General features: G+C 45.4%; 1 protein-coding gene across 29 annotated transcripts in view; it reads left to right on the top strand.

The window, feature by feature from the left end:
• The window catches only part of NRXN1 (neurexin 1), a 1,024,248-nt gene that overhangs the window by 644,441 nt on the left and 352,472 nt on the right, over nucleotides 1-27,335 (top strand). The gene's annotated exons all lie outside the window — the stretch shown is intronic.

The following is a 27,335-nucleotide window of genomic DNA, read 5'->3' as shown; positions in this document are numbered from 1 at the left end:
TTCAAGCATACTGACACAGCTGAGTGCCAACTCAGGTGGTGCTTTGTTTTTCAGTATTGAAATAAAAGCATGCAGCAGACTAAGGCATTACACAGATTAAAATTTGGGGGAAGCAGAAATTACAAACAAAATGTAATTTAGGGACTCCACTAGATTGGAAAGAAGAAAAAGCGACTTATTTGCGTTGTATATGCAATATAACACTGAGCTGCCAGGTGGCGCTGTGGAGCCCCATTTCTCTCTACCTGTTTTCCCTGTTTAGATTTACAATGCGTTTAACTGAAACGCTTCTCTGACATGTCTAGATGCAGCCTAGGTGTCAGACATGCCTTTTCCAAGCAGGCCTTCCAGAGGCAAGAATCAACCTTGGGAAAAACAAAATCGACAGGGCGCCATCTGCAGAGTGTCATTCACCCCTGGGTAACCACAGCCAGTGCAGCCACAAGGATGATGAGCCTGACCAGGTTTTCAGATTCAAGATTACAGGCAGAAGTTTTATACGGACTCATATCATCTCTAAACAAGATGCTTTTTCCATGGCGTCAGTTCACATGTTCAGGTGTGGAGACATCTTCATGGATGTCGTTCCGTGCTGTTACGATCTGAGGTTCCTTCATTTATTCCCTACATCTTTTTAGAGGAAAGAGGGAGGAAAAAGAAGGAGGTAAGCCCCACACTGTGGGTTAAACCACAGAGCCTAGGACTTGCCGATCAGAAGGTCAGCGGTTCGAATCCCCACAACGGGGGGGGGGGGTGAGCTCCCGTTGCTCGGTCCCTGCTCCTGCCGACCTAGCAGTTCGGAAGCACGTCAAAGTGCAAGTACCGCTCCGGCGGGAAGGTAAACGGCGTTTCCATGCACTGCTCTGGTTTGCCAGAAGCGGCTTTGTTGAATAGTAGGTAGACATGGCAGATGACACAGCGATTTCTCCAAATCAGCTCTTTATTTTGTAAGCTGGAACAGAACTGAACAGCAAACAGCTCAGCCGGCCTGCTTTTATAGGCAGCCGGCTGTCAACATTGTAGCAACAACAACCCAGGGTTTCCCGCCTAAAATAACTGACGTGGACCTGAGTGAAAACTATCTACAGTATCCCCCTGCTGGCCCAGGGTGAGAACTTCAGTACATAACAGGCTTAGTCATGCTGGCCACATGACCCAGAAGCTGTATGCCGGCTCCCTCGGCCAATAAAGCGATATGAGCGCCGCAACCCGAGTCGGTCACGACTGGACCTAATGGGCAGGGGTCCCTTTACCTTTTTAAGCCCCGCACTCACCCAGTACACACACAGTGCAGTGTGTCCAGGACCCAACATCGCCCCAGCCTCAGAACCCAACACCCAAGAGATGAATGTTAGGAAGCCGCAGAGGAGCTGGAGTTGGCATAAAGCGGATGGTGGAGCAACTGTTGCCTTGGCAACATACCGAGTGGCTTCCAAGCCAAAACCACAGGGATAAGTGCCTCTGTTGCCACGGCGATGGGGACTTGATGCCCAAGAAGGCAAACCCCAGGTGACTTGTGGGAACTGGGCAAGGGGCAACCTAGATGCAAAGCCTGCCAGTGTCTAGCATTGTTGTTGTTGTTGTTGTTTATTTGTTTCAATTTATATACCACCCTTTATCAAAAGATCTGAGGGCAGTGTACAACATTTAAAAAAAAATTACAGAACATCAGTAAGAAAAGCATAATTAAAACATACTGACAGACAGACAGTGATAAAGTAGTTAATGGCAGTCCTCTCCCCCACACTTTCGAAGGCCATGGATTATTTAATAGCCATAGGTCCGTATAGTTAAAGCTATGTTTTTCCCAGTAGTGAAGTATGGAAGTGAGAGCTGGACCATAAAGAAGGATGACCATCAAAGAATTGATGCTTTTGAATTATGGTGCTGAAGGAGACTCTTGAGAGTCCCATGGACTGCAACAAGATCAAACCTATCCATTCTGAAGGAAATCAGCCCTGAGTGCTCACTGGAAGGACAGATCCTGAAGCTGAGACTCCAATACTTTGGCCACCTCATGAGAAGAGAAGACTCCCTGGAAAAGACCCTGATGTTGGAAAAGATGGCGAGCACAAGGAGAAGGGGACGACAGAGGACAAGATGGTTGGACAGTGTTCTCGAAGCTACAAACATGAGTCTGACCAAACTGTGGGAGGCAGTGGAAGACAGGAGTGCCTGGCGTGCTCTGGTCCATGGGGTCACAAAGAGTTGGACACGACTAAACGACTAAACAACAGCAACAGGCCTTGGTAAAGAGGCATATTTCTTCCTGGTGCCCAAAGACATGTAATGACGGTGCCAGGCGAGCCTCTCTGGGGAGAGCGTTACACAGTGAGGTGAGGAGGGCTCGGCTGTGTTTCCCTGGAAGCACCCAGGTAGAGAGTACAGGGAGGAGCTGGAGGAGGCGTATGGGTAAGAGTGACTGCCAACCACATCCCCACAGCTGAGGATATGAGCAGGAACAGATGCCAAGCTTAAATGGGGGGAAAGGAAGTGAGAATCACACTTCAGATGCCCAGACATGGACCCAGCTGCCCTTGGCAGCGGAGGGAACGTTTCATTGCTTTCTATTTTGCACGCATGTGGACGTGGAGCAGACACTCGTGTAGTGTGTTTGTGACAAGAGATATATGCAGGGCTGTGCATCTCGATTGCGAAGGTGTCGCGTCTGAAACAGCTTGCGGTGCTAAGTGATCTCTGTGCTTTCCGTGGCAAATTTAGTTAATCATAAATGGCTTTGTGTTCCCGGGAAACTTGACTATTTTAACTGCCAGTTCTGGAACTGCTTTTGTCAGTTACAGCTTTGCTTTTCCATTTGAGTGGGAGTGAGACATCTCTATAGTCCATAAACATCTGTTGCATAAATGCAGAAAAGGGGGGAAGGGAGGGGGGGAGAGCACAGCAAACTCCAAGAGGTGGCATTGTTAGTGAATGGTTCAGGGGCTTTATGCCATGCCCTGGGCCTTCCGCACTCCCTCTTCTTATGAACTTTAAAAAAAAGCTAGCATACAGGTTGGCTTGGTGTGCTGGAAAACACAGTCAGACCCTAGGCGCTCACACATTTAATTTGCTTTTCCGTTGTGGCACAGATTCTGTCACTCAATGGTTGCTCGATGTTCCTGCAGTGTATCGACTGCTGACAGGGGACTTGTAAGTATATGCAGTATCTGACTGGGAGGGAGAAGGAGGACTCAGCTACACAGCTGCAAATAAAACGTTTTAAATGTAAATTGCAATATACAAATGTGACACTAGATGGCGACAGTGAGCTATGCAAAATTCAATGTGTTTTTCAAAAAGCATTTTCTCAGCTTTCTTTAATATGTTTGTAGATTCCACCGAAGTGCGTGTGAATGAGGGAGAAGTCATGTTAAGTGTTGGATGGGAAACTCTAAGAATTGTTGCTGTGTGATGGGAACAGGGGTTCTAAGAACTCTCAGCGTTCTCCACAAACTGCAGTCCCCATGATTCTTTGTGGGAAGGTGTGGCTGTTTAAAGTGGTATTGTTGTTGGCATTCGTCTGTTGGGAGAGAAACATTGGGGTGCACCTCCAAGGGTGAAGCCAAACCTATGCGTTGACAGCAGTGAAGTGACCTCTGTGGGGCACAAGCCTGGGCAATGTCAATGGAGATCTTGGGATGCCCAGACAACAAGGCCCCCTCTTGGCCTCACTGATGTTGTCCAAAGGAAAGCAGAGCAATACGTTTGGCACCAGCTTGGATGCAGGAGTTGCCAAGATGTGGCTTGCAAGGCACCATCCAACCACCTTAAAGACTCTACTCCAGATTTGTGTGGTCTTCACTCCTTAGCCTTTTCTTCTCCCGAAATTGTGCCCCAAGGCAGTGGAGGTGTGGCGATCACACAGGGTCCCCGGACGTTTGATGGCCTATTGATCCCTGTGCCACCACTGTGATTGTGTCTTCGCTGCCACCAACCCGTTTCTCACGGGTACACACGGAGTCCAGACAGTTGTTAACATTAACAAATAATCAAGTTTATTTTTATAAGCGTGAACAAGTTTAATGTTTCAGTAATTTTTTCTTGTCAGTTTCTTAATCTTAGTTACTTTACTGACCTATTCGTTCCTAACAACTTCAAACTGATTATCCCAACTATCTGTCTGACTCCAACTAACAGTTCCTCTCACTCTCTCACCACACAACTCGACCAACCCACAGACTTATCCTCCCTCTTCCTTCTCCAACTCCCAACCCTCAACTGACTTCCACACAACACCAACTCTAACTCTAACTCCTCCCCTTGAGTTCCCACTGGCCAATCACATCACACTTATTTAACCCTTTCCTTATGACCCACCTAGGAGGCAAACGCCACAGGAGGTAGACAGATTCTTCCATCCCTTCATCCAATTTGCATACAGCTGGTGTAGGGGAACCTTTGGTATTCCAAACGATACCGAACTACAACTCCCATCATTCCCGCCATTGGCCCTGCTTGCTGGGGCTGATGGGAGCCAACAGCATCTTGAGACCCAAAGGTTCCGCACACCAGTCATACAGCAAACCCAGAAATCTTGTTGCCACCCTGTAGATCAGAGAAAGCCTTGAGAGCAATAACTTTTTAGCCTCTGAAAATTGGCCTGAGCTTGGATCTGTGCAGATAAATTGGCATATACAGATGTTATGTAAATGTATGTCACGGTCTCGGGTCCCGAGTCTTTTTTTAAAGGCCAGCAAAACCCCTGCTGCAACGCGACAAGATGGGCTTTTAGAGTCATTAAAATTTCATAGCCATTTCCAGCCAAACCATTCAATAACTCATTACCAATTAAAAACCTCTGATATTGCGCTGTACGGAAAAGCCGGCTCCTTCTTCTTGTTGTTGTTTTGGGGGAGGACCTCTGGGAGAGATGCATGTGTGTGTTGTGGTGTGAATTTTACTTAGTGTAAGAGAAATGGGCCCTTAGTGCCATCTTGCTTTTCCTTCCAGATTTCACACCTTCAGGGAACGCTTCCAACAATAGTTTGTTTGCCAAGGAAAGCCTGCATTGTGTGTTATTTTATAAAACAATTATAAACATCTAAAAGCACATGAAACTGTCAATAGAAGGTTTGCAGTCATGTAGCCCTTTCCTGTAAAGTAATTTGCATAAAGCTGGGGTTCTTTGTGACTTACAATGTCACCTGAAAATCCTGTGTTCTTGTGCTATGTGACGTGTTCCTCACTCTGATGGGCCTCAAACGTATATCAGTTTTCAAACAGCTCCTAAACCCCATCCCAGATCTATGGGATTTATTTTCCTCTTGTCCTTCATTGAATATTAACTTCTTGTGAGCTGCTTATGGAAGCAGGCCCTTCAAATCCATCCTTCAGTGTTGGGTGGGTTGAGCGATTTCTGGCGTTGGAAGGGTTTTTAGCCATTACAGTAGTGCCCCGCAAGACGAATGCCTCGCAAGACAGAAAACCCGCTAGACGAAAGGGTTTTCCGTTTTGGAGGTGCTTCGCAAAACGAATTTCCTATGGGCTTGCTTCGCAAGATGAAAATGTCTTGCGAGTTCCTGCAGGTTTCCCCCCCCTTCCCCCCCTTTTCCCCAAGCCGCTAAGCCGCTTAACAGCTGATCCGCTAAGCCACTTATCAGCTGATCCGCTTATCAGCTGATCTGCTAAGCCGCTAAGCCGCTTATCAGCTGATCCGCTAAGCCCGCTAAGCCGCTAATAGCACTAAGCCGCTAAGCCGCTAATGGGCTTGCTTCGCAAGACGAAAAAAACTGCAAGACAAAGAGACTCGCGGAACGGATTCTTTTCGTCTTGCGAGGCACCACTGTATTTCTGATGTTAGCACTGGGAATGTTTGCAAAGTCACTTAAATAACGCAGGGTCCAAAGAGAAAATAAATCCCAATAATACTTCACTAAGCAAACTTAACAAGAACAGGGTATTAATTATAACATGGGGTTTATTTCAAGGAGAAGTTCAATCAAACATACATCAGGAAAACTCCCTTGGAATGACACAGCCAATTAGAACATGTGTTGCCTCACCAGAGATCCTGCTACCCTGATTAGTTGATAAGTAATATCTCCACCCATCCCCCTCTTGGCTAGTTGACTTTCTGATAATAGAATTAACCCTCAAGTAACACACAGTATGATCTCTGCTGTTGCACTTCCAACAGAGAAGTCTCATGACAAGCTTCTGAGGAACTCCCAGGTTCCTCGGGAATAGCTAGAAAATACTTTGCTTGATTGACAGCATTGTTCTAAGTCTCCTCTTGCATTACAGTGGTATCTCGGGTTAAGAACTTAATTCATTCTGGAGGTCCATTCTTTTTATATATATATATAAATATTTTATTAGGTTTTAACAATAAGAAAATTCAAAAAAAAGTACAAAAACAGAAAAGAATACAAAATTACAAAATACAGTAATACAAACATTGAGCACAAAAAAGAAAGAAAAAGAAAACACACATACAGAAAAAACAAAAATTCCCTTTTTCTTAGTTTCACATCTTTAGTTAACTTATTTTCCTGACTTCCTCACATCTCCCGTTCTTGTATCCCTTTTAAAAATTAGTTCAGCAAATTCATGACCTATTAGTTTATCTGTTATTTATCCAAATCATACATTTTAGCTTGTTGCTAGAACCCCTGTGGTTCATTTCAATGTCCTCAATATTCAGAAATTTTACAATGTTTCTGCAAATAAATTTTAAATTTCGTCCAATCTTCCTCCACCAGCTCTTCTCACTGGTCTCGGATTCTGCCAGTCATTTCTGCCATCTCCATGTAGTCTATTAGTTGCATCTGCCAGTCTTCCAGGGTGGGTAGATCTTGTGTCTTCCAATGCTTTGCAATGAGAATTCTTGCTGCTGCGGTAGCATACATTAAAAAAGTTCTATCCTTCTTTAACACCGATTGGTCCACTATGCCCAGGAGGAAGGCCTCTGGTTTCTTTGGGAAAGTATATTTAAATACCTTTTTCAGTTCATTATATATCATTTCCCAGAAAGCCTTGATCCTTGGGCACGTCCACCAAAGGTGAAAGAATGTACCTTCAATCTCTTTACATTTCCAACATTTGTTATCGGGCAAATGATATATTTTTGCAAGCTTGACTGGGGTCATGTACCACCTATACATCATTTTCATAATATTCCTGGAGGTCCATTCTTAACCTGAAACTGTTCTTAGTTTCCACTGAGATACCACTTTAGCTAATGGGGCCTCCCACTGCCGCCGCCACGCGATTTCTGTTCTCATCCTGAAGCAAAGTTCTTAACCTGAGTTACTATTTCTGGGTTAGCAGAGTCTGTAACCTGAAGCGTCTGTAACCCGAGGTACCACTGTAATGACAAAGTGATCATTAGCCAAACAGGCAAGAATATAACAAACTCTCAGACAATGCATACCTCGTATTGATTATTCTAAAACTTTTTAGCACTGAACAAGACTAGTCAAGAGGTGTGTACTGGCACGTCTCCATTAACTTGGATGGAACAATGCCAGCGTTATAGTTGCCGTGGGTATAATCTAGCCCAAGGTTAGCCCTGCCTTGCAGCATCAATGCTTTTGGCAAAATAATCATTGCTCATGTCTGCTGTGCCACTCATAGATATGGGGAGGGGAGCCCAGTAATATTTTCAAGCTATTCAGAAGCTATTGCCTTCCAGCTGTGTTGAACTATAAGTCACAGTCTGCACATGACTAGCTGGAGCTGATGAGAGATATAGTCAAAAACAGCTGGAGGGCACCAGGTTGGTGAAGAGTGATTTAAGGACGTTTCCATTCCACTTTTTGACCTATATGAGACCCCTAACGTAGCAGTGATAAAGCCCACTAAACAACAACACCAGATTAAGGCTTCAGTCTTGCACATATTTATTGGGAAGTAAGTTCTGTAGAACTCAACAGAGCTTCTGAGCAGGCACATATGGGACTGTGATGTAAGCCACATAGAAAAACAAAACCAGCTCCACAGTACTTGGAAACAAAATTCAGCACAGTACATCCCTAAATGCACTCTGAAATGAAAATGTCTTCACACAATGCCTAAAGAGTTGTAATTTATTCGGATATGATTTATGAATTATAAAAGTATGAGTCTGGGAGGGCCCCATCCGCAACCCCAGCTTATGTATCTCCCTCCCCCACCCCCGAGCTGCACACAAGCAGGTGAAGACTGCGCCTGAGTGCAACCTGCTTCTGCTCCTCCTGTTTCAATCCTCTTCTGGTCCTTGGAGACAGTGGAGCAGGAATGGTGGAGGCAGGGAGAGGAGGTGTGGAAGTCCCTGATTTTACATCAGCCTGACCTCTCTCTATCTCTATCTCCTCCCGCACCTGTTCTTCATTCTCCAATTCTGCAGCTTCTCCTGCCTGTGACTCTCATCTCCCGGCTGTTACAAGCTCCTCCGGTTCAGTGATCCCTTCTTCCAAGTCAGTCTCCAATCCCCCTCTTTTCCCGGTTGATGCCCACTCCTCAATATCCAGCCCCTACTCCTCAGTGCCCAGCAAGTCCCTGGCATCAACACATAATTCATTTATGGAATTCGCTGACAACCACTTATTGCGACACTAGAGACCAGGGGGTGGGGAACAGGACCTGCCTAGTGGGTTGGATCCTGATCTCTGTCATCCCCTACATGCCACTTTGTCAGGTGAGTGAGGCCACCAACCTGTCAATCGCCAACCTGTCAATCACCTAACATCTTCTTTCTTCTTCTTTGGCGATCACTTGTAGCTGAGTAAGATTGTCTTCCATGAACACGGTCTTAACAGTGAGTCCATAAGTGACGGTGGAGACCAATTCTGGATCCCCATATCCTTCCACAGTGGGGACATTGGTTTCCCCATATCCTTCCACAGTGGGGACATTGGTTTCCAGGCAGGAGTTGATGACGGTGAGGGTTTGCCAAGTGTGCCTTCCTCTCAGCATATTTCTCCCTTTCGTCCTGAGTTTGAAAGGCTGTTCTCCAATTGGAGTGCTTGCAGGCTAGTGTTTCCCAGTTTTCGGTGTTTTATACTATATTTTTTTTTAGATTAGTCTTGAGAGAGTCTTTAAACCTCTTTTGTTGACCACCAGCATTACACTTTCTATTTTTAAGTTCGGAAGAGAGCTTTGGAAGACATTAAACAGGCATCCACACAACATGACCATTCCAACAAAGTTGATGTTGAAGAATCATTGCTTCAACACTGGTGAGCTTTGCTTCTTCCAGTACACTGGCATTAGTTCACCCGTCTTCCCAAGTGATGTGTAAAATTTTTCGGAGACACCATGGCATCAGACAACTAAACTGCAAAGGAAGGAATCAGGAGTGTACTCTTAAGTTCTTGCGGCGGGATCTAGCAGCCAGTGGCCTTGTTGGTGGATGACATAATAATGTGTGCAGGCTCCGCATAGTAACCTTACCATAAGGTTGTCAACAGAACAGTAGAAGAAAGTTGAGGTTAGGGTTAGGAACCCTCAAGAATGCAAATGGGCTGCAGACAATGAGAGCCAGATTGTCACCTGTTAGCATTTCACTCCTCCGTTGCTGGATGTGTAATTGTTACATCACATGTCAGTGTTTACTTTCTAGGCTTGGAAAATGTGAGAATGTAAGCCAGTCTTATCTCTTCTGCTGTACTGTACTTTTGCACTTTTTCTTTCTCTCTCTCTCTTGGAGAAGATGTGAGAGGACGCCATGATTGCGTTGTCCTGTATCTATTGCTTAATAAATCACTTAGAATGCTACACTCATGCTCCATGATAGTTTCTGCTATACTCTGCTGATTGAGCGTGCCCATGTCTTTTGATATGTGTCGCTGGCGTGTACTGGGACTGATTTGTGAACGTCCCGGACTGTGCTTCATCAGGAAGATGCCCAGAGAGGTCTGTCTCATTCCAGGAGCTGCGTGTGCCCCCCAGACGTGTTCCGACCACCACAGAGGATGAATCCCTTTAGTGTAGACATAACCAACGGGGCGTGGGGGGCACCCTATCCTATAATATTGGGCGAGGGAGTGCTCTGCTGTGCCAGCTGGATGTGTTATTTTCAGGTTTATCTGGGCTGAATGTCCTAGCACTTTCTCTCCTCTTGCAACTTGTTATATAAATAAAGACAATTTGTCATTTTATTTAATTGCAGCGTGTGTGCCAATTCTTTGCAACGGAAAGGAAAATATGTTGCTTCCTTCGGCATGACTCATAAAAAAAGCAAAAGGCAAGTGTGGTTGATTGGGGGTGGGGACAAAAAAACTCTTTGGTTTGAACCGTCTGTGTTACCATCTACTTTTATGTATGCACTGCTAAGGAAATCCTACAGCCTGGGCCCTTTTCATACCCTGCTTATACTCAGCCTTTATTCTCCACCACCATCAGCCAAATGTGTGGCTGCCTTGTTGTTGTTTAGTCGTTTAGTCATGTCCGACTCTTCGTGACCCCATGGACCAGAGCACGCCAGGCACTCCTGTCTTCCACTGCCTCCCGCAGTTTGGTCAGACTCATGTTTGTAGCTTCGAGAACACTGTCCAACCATCTCGTCCTCTGTCGTCCCCTTCTCCTTGTGCCCTCCATCTTTCCCAACATCAGGGTCTTTTCCAGGGAGTCTTCTCTTCTCATGAGGTGGCCAAAGTATTGGAGCCTCAGCTTCAGGATCTGTCCTTCCAGTGAGCACTCAGGGCTGATTTCCTTCAGAATGGATAGGTTTGACCTTCTTGCAGTCCATGGGACTCTCAAGAGTCTCCTCCAGCACCATAATTCAAAAGCTTCCATTCTTCGGAGATCAGCCTTCTTTATGGTCCAGCTCTCACTTCCATACATCACTACTGGGAAAACCATAGCTTTAGGTATGGGTGCCTTAGGTATTGCCAAAAGATGGCCAATTGTTTGCATGGAAGAGGGCAAGCGAGACACCAGCTGGGAATCCATTTTCAGGGAGTGGAGACAGGGCTGAGCTTCAAGCTGCTGATCCCCAAATTTTAAGGCATTGCCAGACAAGTTCCCACCCTCCAAATACTACATCTATGTTACATGTCAAAGTTTTACGGTTGTTTAAAATCCACCAGCCTCCCACCCACCTCCAACAACCGTAGCCCAGTATATTTCTCCCTGTCCTCAAGAGAACAAAGGGATTCCTGGATCGCTTGATATTCTCCCTTGTTAAGGTAATTATCTTTGGCTTGTGTAGCAGCTTAATTTTTCTTGCTCTATCAATAGGCCTGCTCAAAGAAGTACAACATAAAGGATTTTTATCTGTGCTATTGATTGCCCAGGAAGCAATGTGTCTGGGATTCAGTTGTGGCTTCTCGGGAGACTATTTATTTAAATTGTGTGTGTTGGAGGCGTGGGGGGTAAGGGATCAGTTTTGCTTTTGGCGGAGGAGGGTGGGGGGAGGAAATAACTTAAAACTTTGATTTAACAGTACAAAAGAGAACACTGTTTAATCCCTGAAGTAGGAAATTGGCTTTCTTCATGATCCATTGCCTTCGTACTGTTTCTGGATACTGGGGGCTGATGAGAAGAAGGAGGAGAGGCGTTTTATTGCAGTGTTTTTCAGGCACTCTGAGTTTTTAAAAAATCTTTTTAACCCATCTTTGCTGCAGAAGCTTGGCTGCTTAATTATTGCTTAAAGTAAATGAATAATAGCAATGATTAATAATATTTTAATGAATTATTACTGATAATTATTATTATTATTAATAGTTAAGGATAAGTATTATGTTTATGTTTATGCTTATATTATTAGTTGCCATACTCCAACCCGTCTTTGCTGCAGAAGCCTGGCTGCTTAATCATTGCTAAATGATAATAAAAATTGTTATTATCATTAATGAATCATTATTGATAGTGATGGTGATATTTACAGTCATACCTTGGGTTACAGACACTGCAGGTTGCCTTTTTTTGGGTTACAGACCGCTGAAACCCGGAAGTAGCAGAACGGGTTACTTCCGGGTTTCGGCAGTCACATGTGCAGAAGCACTAAAATCACGCTTTGCACATGCGCAGAAGTGACAAATCGCAACCTGCGCGTGCACAGACACGCTGCTGCGGGTTGCGAACACTGCGGGTTGTGAATGTGCATCCCTCATGGATCATGTTCACAACCCGAGCATCCACTGTATATTTATTGGTTTCTTTACTCATGGAAAAGGGGCGCGGGTGGCGCTGTGGGTTAAACCACAGAGCCTAGGACTTGCCCAACAGAAGGTCGGCGGTTCGAATCCCCGCAACAGGGTGAGCTCCCTTTGCTCAGTCCCTGCTTCTGCCAACCTAGCAATTTGAAAGCACATCAAAGTGCAAGTAGATAAATAGGTACCACTGCTGCGGGAAGGTAAACAGTGTTTCCATGCGCTGCTCTGGTTCGCCAGAAGCTGCTTAGTCATGCTGGCCACATGACCCGGAAGCTGTACGCCGGCTCCCTCGGCCAATAAAACAAGATGAGCGCCACAACCCCAGAGTTGGTCACGACTGAACCTAATAGTCAGGGGTCCCTTTACATTTACCTTACTCATGGAAGCAACTCAAAGCTACTTCCAGACATGTTTACTACAAGCAGGCAGGGAGGCAAGAGGAGTGATCTTTTGAGTCCCATGTAGACTCTTGTGTATGTTGAATCAAGGCATGAATTTACATCAGTGGGGGAACAGGTGATGGGGAGGTGGTAGAAATGGTGTGTGGGGGGGTGATAACTTTGAACTTTTAGCTGTGTCTCGCCATGCTCTGTGGGTTCCCTGCTAATTCAGAAGCATATTCCCAGAAAGAAATGGGTCGCAAAAGCTGGAAGGAAGGTGGGCTTTCATTTCTTGATTCCTTTGACTCGCGGTCCGATCAGAATATAAGGAGCAGTGAAATTCAAACACAGCTGTTTTGGAGAGTAATGTTTGCTTTGTTTCATCTTCTGTGCAACTGATGCTGTGTCAGCTGCAGTCGGAGTTTATGTTATCGCATTGTGCATTGAAAACATTATTAAACGAGGAGACAAATGCTGATTGCACATCACCAAGGGAGGATCTGCTTACTGCTCCTGGTTTAGCTGTTATCCCTACAAGTGGGAGCAGGAAAGATTTCTAAGATAGATATAGGGTGCCAGATGAATCCCACATCCGCAGCCAACCTGCTCTTAGTTCCATTATGATGATGATGATGATGATGATGATGATGATGATGATGCTAGCTTTCCCCTAAGCATCTCAAGGCGGTATACAATATTCTTTTACTCCTCCAGTTTATCCTCACAACAACCCTGTAAAGTAGGCCAGGCTGAGAGATGGTGACCACTCCAAGGTCAACCCAGTGAGCTTCATAACAGAGTGCAGATTTTAATCCTGGTCTCCCCAACTTCCCATTACATGTAGTCACTTCAATAACACAAAGTCCTGATAGCACTATACTAAGCCAACTGAACAGATTTGTGTCTAATCTGAGGAGAAATAAACAGGGAGGTTTTGTCTTTCATACTTCAGGCACTGTATATAGCAGGGAGACATTAAACCAAATACACAGAGGGAAAACTCCCTCAGGACTACACAGCTAGTCAGGACATGTGCTGCCTCAGCAAGCGTCATGACACTCTGCCTGGTTGCTAAGCAACACCTCAACAGACTCCCATCTTGGCTAGTTGAGTTTAACACTGACAGAGTTAACATGTTCAGTGGTCTCTGCTGTTGCACTTCCAGCAGGTGTAGCATTCAATAATGCAACCTTCCAGCTGCACCTGGAAGGTTTAAGAAAAAGAACAAAGGGGGGAAATGTTATAGTTTAATTCTGCTTCACAAGCACACTGATCCTTGAAGGGCTTTTAAATGGGATAAGATCAGGCACCCCCAATCTTTGGCCCTCCAGATGTTTTGGACTACAATTCCCATCATCCCTGACCACTGGTCCTGTTAGCTAGGGATCATGGGAGTTGTAGGCCAAAACATCTGGAGGGCCACAGATTGGGAAGGCCTGGATTAGATAAACCTATGGAAAACAGGCCTATCGCTTATGATCAGCCCTGATAAAGAAATTGAACGTCCCGTACCCTCCAACATTTCTCTGCTGAAATTAGGGATGTCCTATTCAATAATAATAATAATAATAATAATAATAATAATAATAATAATAATAATAATAATAATAAATCCCGCCTATCTGACTGGGTTGCCCCAGCCACTCTGGGTGGCTTCCAACATAATATATAAAAACATAATAAAACATCAGGGCTGCCTTCAGATGTCTTCTAAAACTTCTTATCTCCTTGGCTCAAGGTTGCATACCCTCCAACACTTCTCCAATGTAAATAAGGGCATCCTAAGGAAAAGCAGGACATTTTGGGTTCAAATCAGAAACTGGGATAGCTTCTGTAAATCTGGGACTGTCCTTGGGAAATAGGGACACTTGGAGACTCTGACTTCCATGTTCAGACGCAGTGCATCTCTGAACAGCAAATGCTGAAGACTTCCCAGAAGAAAAGGAGGTGGTGTGGGGACCTGCATGTGTGCAGCAAAACAGACACTGACATGCCTGATGCGTTCTGCTTATTAAAAGAATGGTGTCCGAATCAATAAGCATGTGACACAAATAAGCAAGCTGCCACTCAAAAGTTGTAAGAAAGCTCCACGATTACAAAATGATTATTGCTCTGCTCTAATAACCCAGGGCATCAGAAACCAGTCATTGCTATACCTTGGGTGGTTGAACACCACTTTTCTCTCAGAGGAGTTGGATGCAGCCTGCTTGGGAGATGTAGAACTAGTTAGTAAAGGTAAAGGGACCCCTGACCATTAGGTCCAGTTGTGGCCGACTCTGGGGTTGCGGCGCTCATCTCGCTTTACTGGCTGAGGGAGCCGGCGTACAGCTTCCGGGTCATGTGGCCAGCATGACTAAGCTGCTTCTGGCAAACCAGAGCAGCACACAGAAATGCCGTTTACCTTCCCGCAGGAGTGGTACCTATTGATCTACTTGCACTTTGACGTGCTTTCAAACTGCTAGGTTGGCAGGAGCAGGGACCGAGCAACAGGAGCTCACCCCATCTCAGGGATTCGAACCGCCAACCTTCTGATCAGCAAGCCCTAGGCTCTGTGGTTTAACCAATAGCACCACCCACGTCCCTGTAGAACTAGTTATCAGGTCAGAATTCTTATCCATTACAGGAGGTAACCACAGAAATCAATTTGCTAGCTTCTGAGCATGCCCCCAAATTGGAAAAGAGTGATTGATGTGTCAATGCCTTTCTGTATGTGAGCTGAGTGAAGTTCCCTGTTCTGGTTTGTGGGTGTGCAGGAGACCCCCTCCTCTTTATTGTGAGCTGCCCAAAGGACTGAGAAGGACCCAGAGAAATGAGAGTGAACTTTGCAATCATTATCAGATGTGGGCTGTGTCCCCTGCATATCAGGAACAGTGGCCTTTGACTTCCTGTGGGAGTGTTTGGGGTGTACCGCCACCTACGCTCAGTGTGTATATTTGTAAATAAACACCAAAATGCTTACAAGCCCCACAGTGACTTCTTTCCAAAGGAAATCAATAATAATAATAATAATAATAATAATAATAATAATAATAATAATATATTTATACCCCCGGTGGCTTCCAACAAAATATTAAAATACAGTAATGCACCAAACATTAAAAGCTTCCCTAAAGAGGGCTGCCTTCAGATGTCTTCTAAAAGTCAGATAGTTGTTGTTCTCTTTGACATCTGGTGGGAGGGCGTTCCACAGGGCGGGTGCCACCACCGAGAAGGCCCTCTGCCTGGTTCCCTGTAACTTGGCTTCTCACAGTGAGGAAACCGCCAGAAGGCCCTCGGCGCTGGACCTCAAACCTGGGTAATTGCTGCCTCCTTGCAACTTCTACTTTCTTGGAGTGGTAGGTGAGTGTAACAATGTTTGCAGTCTGATCTCGTGTGTTTGCTCAGGGGTGCAGTGAGACTTTCTCTCAAGTAAGGTATGAAAATACATACCATAGCCTAGTTCAGAATATGCACTGTAGTGCAGAACAGGGAGGAAAGAATGGAAAGTTCCCCTTTATCCCTTAGGCCAAGATCTGCATTGTCTCTTTCCAACACAGTGTCCCTGCCCCCCTTATTCAGTTGACATTCCCATCGTTACAGTTTTAGTCCTGCGAATTAATCAGAGGCCACACCGACAAAATGGCAATCTCAGAAGCTTTAGGATGTCAATAGAGTTTGATATATTTATTTGTGTAGTACAGAATGGAAAGCCGGGTGTGGGGAGAAATAATCTGTAAGTTTTGATTATTTTAAGCTCCGCCAGTAGAGACGGTGGAGGAAATAGCAAGTTTGTGCCATATGCCCAATAAAGGCATCATTAGAAAAGCATTAGTAGATTAATCCAGCCCACTGTGTGGTTTATATGATTTGGAATGCAATAAGGTAAGTTCATTAGTTTGCCGCCTTAATGTTTTCCACTGTACCTCCGAGCAGCCAGTAGCAATTCCACCGAGGTGCGGCAGATCTCAGGAACACCTGTCAAGATAAACACAGAGCTCTCTGGGGAACCGGGCTTGGCAACATAACAGAGGAAAATCACAAGGGCAGGGAGGAAAGGAGAAAGCCTTCCTCACACAAGATGGGGACATGCCCCCTGCTATCTCTCTGAGCAGCATAAGCCTTTGTGGGGTGAGTTTCCTTCAGCATTGACAAAGGATGCTTCAGAGACTAGATTGTGCATTTGGTAGTATTTCATTTGGCTACAAGTGCATAGGCCAGGGGTGAGGAACCTTCTTCCATCTGAAGTTGGCATTCCCATGCAGGTAATATTCTGGTGACCACATTCCAGTGGTGGGCGGGGCCACATGCAAAAGTGGGTGTGGCTCTTTGTAGAGCAGGTTGCATTCCTTGCCTCTTGAAGGCCAGAGGTTTGATTTGATTTGAGTTGTTATACTTCTAAATCACTTTCCATTCGGTTGAATCACAAAGCGGCTTGCAAGCAATAAATAACAGCAGCATGACAGAACATCACAAATACAACACAAATCATACAGATTAATTAAGAAATCAACAGTGAAACAATTACAAATCATCACTAGAACAATTATAATCTATAAAGCACTATTAACAAAACAACTTAAAAAAAATGAGCTAAATGGCACAACTGCAACAAAAAGTCATAGGATTCACAAAGTACGAAAGCATTCCTAATCTATAAAACTCTATTAACAGCATGAACAAATAAGAACCAAAATTAAACTAAGCACTATTGAATTCATATGCACACACTCCTCACCCCCATGACTCATAATCTGCCACTCTACTCAGCTCATTAAAAGACACATAGACATAATGCCCATGGTGGCAAGACCCACCTACCCTGCCCCAAACACCTCTCCATTTTTCTTCCTGGGAAGCAAGTGACATCATCACAGGTCAATGACACCTTCTACCCAGGCAAAAGCATTTGATGGGGTGTGACCTCTGGGAGGGGGTGTGGTCTGGGGAGACTCCCAGAGACCAGACAGAGATGCTCTGAGGGATACATTTGGTCCCCCAACCTTAGGTTCTGCACCGCAGCTGAACAAGTATTCACAGGAGAGCAGAAGCAAGCGCACAGGCAGTGCTAATCCTGTGGCAAATATTATCGGCACACCTCTCTTTTCCCCAATCCTCCAATTCCAGCCATTTCCAAGCTACGGAAGAAACCACACGGCTTCTCTCACAACTATTCCTAAGGCAGATCAGATTTCATCCCCCTTTATGGAGAAATGCAACTCTTTGATACATTCCAGCTTGTTGCAACCATTCAGGTCCCCAGTTGCTTAATGTACCCAGTGCTAAGGCAATAACTCAGCCTAAACTGTGCAAGCAACAAAACCCATTTGCACATGGGATTGTTTTCTCATGTGTAGCTTTATGAAGAAGACCTAATTAATTGAGGGGCAGGGGCAACTGTGGAGCCAGCTGCTACTCCTTAAGTAGCCAAGCCTGGCCCCTTGAGATCTCAAGTAGCTAATCCCTAATCAATAACTCCCACCCCACCCTAATAACGAGTCACACAAGACACACCATAGACCTATGAGCTGAGATGTGAATGAAAATGATGCAGCCATCGCTTAAGAATTTGGAAGTGGGGGGAGTGCAACATTCCATTTGAAGGTACAGTCACACCTTGGTTCCTGAACGGCTTAGTTGTCTAACAAATCGGCTCCTGAACGCCTCAAACCCAGAAGTGTTCCGGTTTGCAAATGTTTTTCAGAAACTGAACGTCTGACGCAGCTTCTGCTTGAGTGCAGGAAGCTCCTGCAGCCAACCGGAAGCCGCGCCTTGGTTTTCAAATGGTTTCGGAAGTCGAGCGGACTCCTGGAACAGATTAAGTTTGAGAACCAAGGTACCACTGTACAGAATAAGTACAGGCTTTGAACCCAGATGCACAGATCCACAACCAGGGTGAGCAGATCGTTGAACTAGCATTGTTTGCACCAGCACACTCTGGTCCTCTACATTTGGCAGCAATCTCCAGGGAGTTGCTGATGTTTATCACTATTTACACAGTGCCATCAGAAGGCAGAGTGTCTTATGTCGTGTGAGAGTGCAGGTCCTTGCCCTGGGGAACTTACAATCAATCTACAATTCTGTACAAGGGGGACTATGTGGACTGTGGGGAGTGAAGGTTAAAGGGTTAAGCAGGGAAGTGATATGCGTTTGTTTCAGTGGCAAGTGCTTTGGCTTAGTTGCAGTCTGGGATGCAGAGCTGAGAGAGCTAAGTCCCTAAGTTAGTTGAGACGGGCTATGGGCACTGAAGTTGAATTACAATCACATCCAAAGCTCAAAATAAAAAAATTCCTTCCAGTAGCACCTTAAAGACCAACTAAGTTAGTTCTTGGTATGAGCTTTCGTGTGCATGCACACTTCTTCAGATACACAGTGTGCATGCACACGAAAGCTCATACCAAGTGTGCATGCACATGAAAGCTCATACCAAGAACTAACTTAGTTGGTCTTTAAGGTGCTACTGGAAGGATTTTTTTTATTTTGACTATGGCAGACCAACACGGCTACCTATCTGCAACTGGATCCAAAGCTCAGTTAACCAAAACATTCAGATGTCAGCTCATTTGCACATGCCTGAGTCCAGGTATTTTACTTAACCTTTTGTGGGAAAGATATGCCTTTGGAGGCTTGGGTCAGGGAATGGAAACAGTTCTGCCCTATTGAATTCCTTTTGGCCCCTCCAGCAACACTGCCTTTCCTTATTCTCCCCTCCCCCATGTAAACCTGACCATCTGCAAGCTGCTTGAATTCTGTCCACATCCACAAATACACGAGTGCCTGTATCTCAAGATCACCTTCCAATTGCAGCAGCTAAAAATAAAACAGAAGTATTATGGTTTTCTTTTCTTCCCATCTGTGCATGTCCTGCTGAGTTTGGTGTGGATTGCTCCCAAGTAAATGTACATGGGATTGCAACCATTCAGGCCCCAATTCTATGTGTACTTACTGTATTGAGTGGGGGTTTCTCCATGGTTAATGTGAATAGAATTGCTGCCTTCGTCTCATTAGTACATTATGTATTCAATGAGTGCTGTTTGTTTGTTTGTTAAATGAAGGGGCTACACTATTGATGCAATATCAACCAAGTGTTTTCAGAAAGGAAACAACTATACCGTAATTCCGCCTGTCCCCATATGAGAATGCCCTTTGGGGAGAATCCAGGAAAAGGCAGGAGCAAAATTAAGACATGCTAAGTTCAAAGAGTCCATTACACCTAGGCAAGTATGTGATCATAATTTTAACATCTACACAGTCTTCCGTGAGTGACATCTCATTTTGGCAGCCAACCTTTTTTTGTTCTTTTTCCGTGGTGGGCAGAGTTTTAGCAAAAGCTCTTCCTCCCAGGTGGGTACTAATTAAAATGAGCCCAGATCACATTTCTATCCCTGCCCCAATGTACACTACATTGACTAAAACAGTCATATTCCACCTTGATGACAGCAGGTGGCTAAAAAGAAAGAGAAAAAAGATGCTGCAATTCCACCCGTTTTAAATAAGACATCGTGCTTACCATATATTTTAATAATATTTACCTACAGAGGCTTTAAACTTTTACCTTTCATTTAGGAGCTTAACTCCAAGAACGAAGAAGTCCTCATTAAGCTTTTTCAATAAAACATGAAAGGGATGAGTATGTCTGACAGCCACAATTTCCTTGAAATTGGAAAGAAATGGTTGCTCAGTTTTCTCATAAGGAAAGGGGGGTGTTTTTCACCTGACCTTTTTGCTTTATGCTATAATCTCTTAAACTCTTTTAAATTACTGCAGCTTTCTCTGCTGTTTCTGCCCCCTTGACTCTCTTTCTGCCCTCTGTCTAAGGACCTCAGAGCAGGCAATTGAGAGCAACCTCAATTTTTACCCTCACCACAACTCTGGAAAATGGTAGTTTGCCTAGGAAACACTCCCCCCTGCCCCCCAAAAAAGAGTGTTCTTCACAGCCAAGCAGGAATTTCAGCCTGTATTTCCATGGCCCAGCACTGCACTTGCCTCCTTGCTATAAAGTGGTACCTCAGGTCAGGTTAAGTACTTAATTCATTCTGGAGGTCCGTTCTTAACCTGAAACTGTTCTTAACCTGAAGCACCACTTTAGCTAATGGGGCCTCCCGCTGCTGGAGCACGAGTTCTGTTCTCATCCTGAAGCAATGTTCTTAACCCGAGGTAATATTTCTGGGTTAGCGGAGTGTAACCTGAAGCGTCTGTAACCCAAGGTACCACTGTACCTTTATTTGTTTGCGCTATGCCTCATGGATGGGATTCCCCTTTTTGTACAGATCTCCTTATTTTATCCAGGCTCACCAAATCTGAAGGCTTTTGTTGTGAAACTCTACAGCTTTTAGAGGTTTTGAGAGGCTTGGTTCCACTGCTGTGTTGCCAGGATGCACAGAAGTCCTGTAAGTCCAGTTAAAATAAGAAACCCCACAAATTAATTTCATTGCAAGAGTACGGCCTGGGGTCCATGCACCAAATCTGATGCATGAGAAGCGCATAACTGGATTTCAACTGTGTCAGCAATTCTGGTGAACAACACTTTTACTATGCAGATAATAAATAAAGCAGGTGTATCATTGCCAAGGGGACGCGGGTGGCGCTGTGGGTAAAACCTCAGTGACTAGGACTTGCCGATCGTATGGTCGGTGGTTCGAATCCCCGCGGCGGGGTGAGCTCCCGTCGTTTGGTCCCAGCTCCTGCCCACCTAGCAGTTCGAAAGCACCCCTAAGTGCAAGTAGATAAATAGGTACCGCTTTATAGCGGGAAGGTAAACGGCGTTTCCGTGCGCTGCGCAGGTGCTGGCTCACCATAGCAGCTTCGTCACGCTGGCCACGTGACCCGGAAGTGTCTCCGGACAGCGCTGGCTCCCGGTCTCTTAAGCGAGATGAGCACGCAACCCCAGAGTCGGTCACGACTGGCCCGTACGGGCAGGAGTACCTTTACCTTTACCTATCATTGCCAAGGGCTGTAACTCAGAGGCCTTACAAGCAGAAGGTCCCTGGTTCAGTCCTCAATGGAATCTCCAGGTAGGGTTGGGAGAGACCCCTGTCTGAAAAACCTGGAAGAGCCTCTTCAGTGTAGACAATGTTGAGCAAGATGGACTAAAGGTCTGAATCAATATAAGGCAGCTTCCCATGTTCCAGGAGCCTAGATTTTTATTTTGAGGAACCTTGATTTGAAGCCAGTCTGGACTGATTGTGTGACCTGGGTCAAGGTCAGTTGCTTTCAGTTGCTTTCTCTTTGGCAGAACCTGTGCTGTGGAATACACACACAGACACACACACACCGAGATATGTCTGGCATCTATGTTATATAGCCTTTGTCATATGCTAAAGACACACCTTTTCTGGTCCCTGTCTGTCTATGTATCTACTTATTTGGCGTTGGCATTGTCTCAAGAAGCAATGGAGTGCACCTCTGGGGGTGAAGTCAAACTGCTGCATTAGCAGCACAGAGGTGGCCTCTCTGGGATGCAAGCCTAGGCAGTGTTGACGAGCCCCATCTCCCCCTCACACCCCTCTACAGCAGCAGTTCTCAACCTGTGGGTCCCCAGATGTTGTTGGACTACAACTCCCATCATCCCTAAGCTCCGGCCTTGCTAGCTAGGAGTGATGGGAGTTGTAGTTCAACAACATCTGGGAACCCATAGGTTGAGAAAGGCTGCTCTACAGCATGTGCAGAAACCACCTTATTGACTGTTTAACCCAGTATTCATCTTGTCCGCTCAATCTGCCAGAACCTATCTTTGCATGCAGAGGAAGTTCCTAACTCACCAAGGGTTTAAGACCCATTGGCTACCCTCACCTGGTTTAGCCGGCAAGTCAAAGCCGTTCCCTGGCCGCTGACCTTGTATTTTTAAATTGGTGTAACCCGCCCTGGGACTTCACAGTGAAGGGCTGGATAGGGGATCTAAATGATGCAAACCATAACAGTTCTGTAAAATATAAAGATTAGTGTCTTGCCTCGCAGGCTTGCTGTATACTTAGGGACTGTGAAGGGGGGGAAATCATATTTAACACCTCCAGGTCCAAAAAAGAATCATGTCTATATAGACATGGGAATCTGATGGAATATAAGTCGACCCAGTTTCACTTGTGGTTCTGTCATCCTGGGTACAATCTCATGAACAATAAAAAAAATAGTAAGATGTACACTAATCCTGAGAGTCAAGGAGGAGAGATACTGGGAAGCAGTTTCAAAAAACAACAGTGTACGTCAAGGGATGCAGCAACCCTTGAAAGCCAGCCTGCTCTCTGGGGAGCTGTCCAGCATCTGAAACAAAACACTGGCTTCCAAGATTGTTATATATATATATATATATATATATATATATATATATATATATATGCGCGCTCCTGGATCAGACCAACAGTTCATCTAATTCAGCATCCTGCTTCAGACAGCAGCCCATCTGTTGTGCCCTCGTAAAGTGCCCACACAGGGCATCAAGGCAGCAGCCTTCTACTTCATCTCCTCTGACACTTGGTCTTCAGAGGGACGCTGACTCTCAACACAAACCACAGACTCTTGTGCTCAGGTCCTGCTTGCATGTTTCCCCACAGGTATCTGCTTGGCCACTGTGGAAGCAGAATTATTATTATTATTATTATTATTAATAATAATAATAATAATAATAATAATAATAATACCCGCCCTTCCCGGTACAGAAAACCGGGCTCAGGGCGGCTAACAGCAAATTTAAAACACTTAATTGATGCAACAAAAAAACAGCTTAAAATACAGTATAGAACATGAATAACAATAAATTCAGAATTCAAAAATCAATTTAGGGGGGAAATCCATCCAGTAAACATTAGATGATCACCAGGGCTAGCTGGCTAAATTAGTCCTATTTCGGCCAGCGAGGAGACCAGGGGAGAATTAGCTGTGGGATCCCAGAGTGGGTAATCTTCATAAAAATGGGAGGGGGGGGAAGGAAGGGGAATAAAAGATTAGGCTAAGTTCAAATTGAAAGCCAGACGGAATAGCTCTGTCTTACAGGCCCTGTGGAAGGAAGCTAAATCCTGCAGGGCTCTAGTCTCATGGGACAGAGCATTCCACCAGGTTGGAGCCATCACTGAGAAGGCCCTGGCCCTGGTGGAAGATAATCTGACTTCCTTAGGGCCCGGGACCTCTAAACTATGCTTATTCATGGACCTTAAGGTCCTCTGCCTGGCATACCAGGAGAGGTGGTCCCATAAATAAGAGGGCCCTAAACCACAAAGGGCTTTAAAGGTCAAAACCAGCACCTTAAACCTGACCCGATACTCCACCGGGAGCCAGTGCAGGATGGTGGACTAGCTCGGTCATTGACCTCACCCAGCAGGCTTTCCTTGTGTTCTTATGTAGGTTAGCTCCTGATGGGGGTCCGAAATATCCATGTGTGTCTGTTGGTGGAGGTGGGGCAGGGATTGTCCTACTACCATCCCAGAATAGTATCCCTGCTAGGATTAAAAGCTGCTTGGGAGCCCCCAAGTTCTGAAGCCTCTTTCAATGCACTGGGTAACTTATTATTCAACCAGTTAAACTTTAAGCAAATCACAGGCTGGGGGAGGATGTCAATGGGTTGTTATTGAACTACATGCAGGGTCAATTTTGCATGGGGGTTCTGTTCCTGGTTCCTGTGTGCATGCCCTGCCCAGTTATGCCCCCCCCCGTTCCACCCCGCACCCATTGTGCCTTTTTCCATGTCCCAAAGGACCCATGTGTCAATGATTGCGTGTCAGTTGGATGCACCTAAAATTGTTGCCGCCTGTATATATGAATTGCACCTTCGATCTTCATGCAGATTTTACACAAATCCTGCCGTTTAACATCTACACCGAAAGACCTCGGGTGCGTCCTATGCAGCCCTCTCTGCTATATAGACTTGATTCAGGATATAGAATACAGTGGACGCTCGGGTTGCAAACATGATCCGTGTGGGAAGAACGTTCACAACCCGCAGTGTTCGCAACCCGCAGTGCTGCATCTGCACACACATGGATTGCGATTTGGCACTTCTGCACATGCGCAAAGCATGATTTAGTGCTTCTGCACATGCACGGCTGCCGAAACCCGGAAGTAACCCATTCCGGTACTTCCGGGTTTCGGTGCATCCGTAACCCAACAAAACAAAAACGCAACCTGAAGCGTCTGTAACCCAAGGTATGACTGTAGTAGAATTGCATCATTGGAAGGGACCCTGAGGGTCATCTAGTCCAGCCCCCTGCAATGCAGGAATCTCAAGTAAAGCAACCATGACAGGTGGCCAACCAATGCCTGCTTAAAAACCTCTAAGGAATGAAAGCCCACTTTTCCCCAAGGGGGCCTGCACCCCTGTCAAATGAGTATGAGTGACAGGTTGAGAGATACATTTTTTTTGCTTCTCTCTTAAACTTTTTCCAGTTGGACTGCTGTGGTTACTTTTGCCCCGTGTGTAATTAAGAGCAGCTTTTTAGCAGAAGCAAACTGTCAAGTTTAGATGTGGGTAGCATTAAATAATCTGCTTCTATAAAACACAGGGGCAGAAGTGTACGCATTACTTTTCAATTTTCTTGTCGACCAAAGCTTGAGACTGAATTACCATACTAAATCTTGCCCCCCCCCCAAAAAAAAAACCAACAACATACAATGGCAGAAAATGTTGTTTGATCTAGAAATGCTGGAACAAAGAAAACCGAACGTTAGTGTTTAGCACACTTTGTTGTGCCCAGATGTGGGAACTGCCAGGGCTTTGTGTCTGTAACAGGTAGCCGCTTTTGAAGTATATAGCATTCAATTACAAGTGGGGATATCCTTTGTTGGTCTCTGACAGTTCTTTGAATAGAACTCTAGCATTTCCCTCCCCCCTTTAAGGGTGTCTTGGTGTGTTGCTCTTGGGAATTTATGTTTGTTTGAGTTATTATTTCTGCAAAGCTTTCCAGAATGATTTTTAGTTTTTGAAAAACCTTGCTCTTACTTTAAGGACCCTTAATAACCATTAAAAAAAACAACAACAACCCTGAGGTCACCTATTCAAATCATGACTCTTCCTCAACTTCTCCCAGCCCCCCCCCCCAAAAAAAAATGTGGCACAAAGAATGGCCTGCCCTACAGGATTGTTGTAGGAATGGATGAAATCATGGAGACAAAATGCTCCACACATTCTAAAGTTTTCAAAAGCATTACCCTGATTTCTCCAGACCAACAATCCTGCCAGGCTCTTGTGTGATAGCGATTGGTGCATAGTCACTGGAGAGTTTCATGATGAAGCAGGAATTTGCAAATAAGTCTCAGGAGGACACCAGCAAAAGCGACATCACACATTCACCTTCGTAGATCATTTAATGTTTGTTTATGGTCCATAGGAGGAGTGAGGGACCTTTTGGACTCCACATGCCAGATCCCTTTGAGGTTCAAGCAAAGGTGAAATTTGACATGTGTATTTCACAATGATGCCAGGCAATTTGGTGCTTTAAAGACCTGAAATTGGGTACCACTCAGGCACCCAGGTGCTGCTAAAATGAAGGTTTCTTCCTCAGGAGGTTTGCACTGAAACCAGTGCTAAGGTAAAGACCCCACCTTCCTTTGTTTTAGCAGTGTTGTAGCATTGCTAAAATGGGACGCGGGTGGCGCTGTGGGTTTAACCACAGAGCCTAGGACTTGCCAATCAGAAGGTCGGTGGTTCGAATCCCCGCGACGGGGTGAGCTCCCATTGCTTGGTCCCTGCTCCTGCCCACCTAGCAGTTCGAAAGCACGTCAAAGTGCAAGTAGATAAATAGGTACCACTCCGGTGGGAAGGTAAACAGCATTTCCGTGCACTGCTCTGGTTCGCCAGAAGCGGCTTAGTCATGCTGTACACATGACCTGGAAGCTGTACGCCAGCTCCCTCGGCCAATAAAGCGAGATGAGAGCCGCAATCCCAGATTTGTCCATGACTGGACCTAATGGTCAGGGGTCCCTTTACCTTTTACCTAGCATTGCTAAAATGCAGAGGAAAAACTTCAGCAGGGTTTCAGTGCTGCAAACGCCTTCCTTAAAATTTACCATTAGGAAATGTGTTGATAGTTGAGATCGTGAGATATGGGTTTGGAACCTCTTCACTTCTGCTTGTGCCATTAGGGCTGGTTTACACGTGCATTTACTTTGCTTTATTTTGGCAATTGGCAGGTGAGTGCGCAAAGTGGCTCCATCGTGAAGCATTCCGTTTGGGGATGATACAAAGCAAGTTTTTTGCAGTGATGCTATCGCTGCCGTGGTCCATTCTACACACAAGACTTTGCTTGTGGATCTGGAAGTCACCAAGCGAGGACAATGCATGTGTGAATGGTGCAGCATTCCCATGAGCATATTCAGGCAATGGAGGGAATCCTTTGGGGAAGGTCCGTAATTCAGTGGCAGAGCACATGCTCAGCTCAATGCATCCAAGGAGAGCCCAGAGAGAGCCAAGTTGGAAACCTTGGAGAACCTCTGTGAGTAGCTGGTTTTTGGACTACAGTTCCCATCTTCCCTGACCACTAGTCCTGCCAGCTACCAATGATGGGAATTGACGTCCAAAAACAGCTGAATGCCCAAGTTTGGGAAACCCTGGTGTAGAAAGTAATGAGCCCTGTAATGAAGCCTAAGCAGGGGTAACAAAACAACCACATCTCACCCTCCTTCTTACTATCTTCCCCTGTCGATTTTCATGCTTCTTGGGGCAGGGAGCCGACTTCTGCACACTTATGACACCATATAAATAAACAAGGATTATAGAGATAATTACAGTGGCACCTCGGGTTAAGTACTTAATTCGTTCTGGAGGTCCGTTCTTAACCTACACTGTTCTTAACCTGAAGCACCACTTTAGCTAATGGGGCCTCCTGCTGCTGCCGCGCCGCCGCCACGTGATTTCTGTTCTCATCCTAAAGCAAAGTTCTTAACCCGAGGTACTATTTCTGGGTTAGTGGAGTCT

The sequence above is a fragment of the Podarcis bocagei genome (genome assembly GCF_964188305.1).
Source record: "Podarcis bocagei genome assembly, chromosome: 3".
Taxonomy (NCBI): domain Eukaryota; kingdom Metazoa; phylum Chordata; class Lepidosauria; order Squamata; family Lacertidae; genus Podarcis; species Podarcis bocagei.
Note: the sequence above shows the minus strand (reverse complement) of the source record. Positions and strands in the feature narration are given on the sequence as shown.